This window comes from Limulus polyphemus, unplaced genomic scaffold (assembly GCF_000517525.1).
Source record: "Limulus polyphemus unplaced genomic scaffold, Limulus_polyphemus-2.1.2 Scaffold2979, whole genome shotgun sequence".
NCBI lineage: Eukaryota > Metazoa > Arthropoda > Merostomata > Xiphosura > Limulidae > Limulus > Limulus polyphemus.
In genome coordinates, this window is record NW_013668589.1 from 39,765 (window position 1) to 41,766 (window position 2,002).

A 2,002-nucleotide genomic window follows, 5' to 3' on the forward strand; every position below is an offset into this window, starting at 1 on the left:
GTGTAGATCGATCCTAGAAATACAACAGGTTTTACAGTCTCTGTCATGTGTAGATCAATATTAGAAATACAAGAGGTCTTACAGAATCTCAATCATGCGCAGATCCTATATCTATTATATGGATTTCATTACGCAGCGTTTCAGCACGGCGGCAAATGATACATTTTCTCAAAGTCAATGTGCATACAATTATGCCATATTGGAAATACGGATTAAAATTGCATTTATGATTGCTTGGGCTACAATTTTTTAACTTTTTATTATATGCTAAGCTATACAGTTTACCTGGTCTTACTGGTAGGCCTGGTCACCAACTGAGCCACATAATAGGAGCGCGCCTGGCCACTCTAGCGGAAATCACGCTACCAAAAACTTGTGTTACGCAGTGATTGTTCAATCTATCCAGTTTGAGAAGCAGCTGACGAAAGTAAGTTGTGACGTCATATGTAGGGAACACCTAGCTTTTAGCGTTCTGAGCTGCGCACTGGACCACACCCCCATATTTTGTATCATTTTAGTTGGCTGCGATTCTTGAGGCCCGTGTGCAAGAGAAGTGTGAAAAGAAACTTATCAAAGGTTTCAAACAAAAATACAGCCCAGATTTGATTTATTGGATCTTCATTGAACCGATAAACATTTTCATACATTCTAAGGTACCATAAAAATTATGTTAGGGTTTGACCCAGTGCGCCAGCAAGGTTAAAGTTCGCGAAGCTGCATATTTAAAAATCACCTCAAACGAACATCCCTAATTAAACTACGTTAAAGTGTGTAAACGTTGTTAGCAGCCTGTTCAAGTGAATTTCAAATTTAATTCAAATCAAAGGCTAAAACTGGAGGAAATAATACATTGTGTGTGTGTATGTTTTTTAGAACATTTATTTAACCAGGGATAAAAATTGAGTAAATCATTTGTTGGCCAACTGTTCGTTTCTTTGGTATACAAGTTCTTTGGAGGAATTAACTAAACTACTTTCGATGAAATTTGATATGGACCCTCCCCTCACACCAAAAGATTAAATTTGAAAGCTATTTAACTTTTATCACCTTACTACCACAAATGATGGCTCAAATGGTCGAGTAGATCGGTAGCAAAATACGTCAAGCCGACTCCAAACGAAACTGGTGTTTAACGGTGCATATAGATGAGCGCCTTTAAAGCGGACGAACAGTTGTATGCTATGGCCCAAAACAATGACAAAGAGCGGCCCATGTCTCCATTTATGGACCTAAGTCTTGATTTTCACTTTATAAGAAACATGGTGGACAACGTTTCGGTCTCTGTGTTGAAGTGCTGGCTTCAATATTGAGAACGAAACGTCGACCACTCCTAAAGTCATGCCAAAACCAGCCCAGAAGAAAATGCTCCAATAGCAACGAAACTTCTTTGTGAAGTAACGCACAAACTATCAGTGAAATTAAAACTAGAACTACAGCTGTATCAGGCAACTAAAGTCTTCTCACACAATGTCTACATATTCGCCATCTTCACGTACTAGTTCATGTCTGTTTACAGAAGTTTCTTATAAATCACATGACAGCTTACACAAGCTCAATACTAAAGTTCGGTGTTATTAAACAGAAGCAACTGGCTCGTAACCTTGTGCGCATGATCACCCCTAGCCTTGTTGTTTGTTGTTCTAGTAGATCATGTTTTTCAATTCCTGACGCTGCGTTTACGCTATCAAAAATTCCAGGCGACTCTCGTTCGCATTTTCACTCCAATTTTAAAAAATCTGGTAATACGCACCCTCTCCCCGGAGGTTGGGGGTAGAGATTTGTTGAGTCTTCTTAGTGACTCGAACAAAATTATATATATATAATAATAGTTTTTTGGGTGGGCCACAGTGAAATTTGGAGGTGCACGGCCAACCCCAGCACCCCCTAGCGTCGACCCTGGTATTAACTATTCAATTTCTTAACGTCAAATTATACAAAAAATAATGTTTAGCTCCATTTAAAGATATCATGATTGTAAAACATCCTTTTGGGTTATATATAT

The 2,002-nt window shown here is 38.6% G+C and overlaps 1 protein-coding gene across 2 annotated transcripts in view; it reads right to left on the reverse strand.

Annotated features, from left to right (window-relative positions):
- The window catches only part of LOC106468357 (clustered mitochondria protein homolog), a 51,191-nt gene that overhangs the window by 38,472 nt on the left and 10,717 nt on the right, over positions 1-2,002 (reverse strand). Inside the window, exon 1 of one of the 2 annotated variants that reach the window (XM_022396697.1) lies at positions 286-395. The exons of the other annotated variant lie outside the window; for it this stretch is intronic. The gene's annotated coding sequence lies outside the window, so the exon portion shown is untranslated. Of the gene's footprint in view, positions 1-285; positions 396-2,002 lie in introns of those variants that run through there. 2 annotated transcript variants of the gene reach the window in all.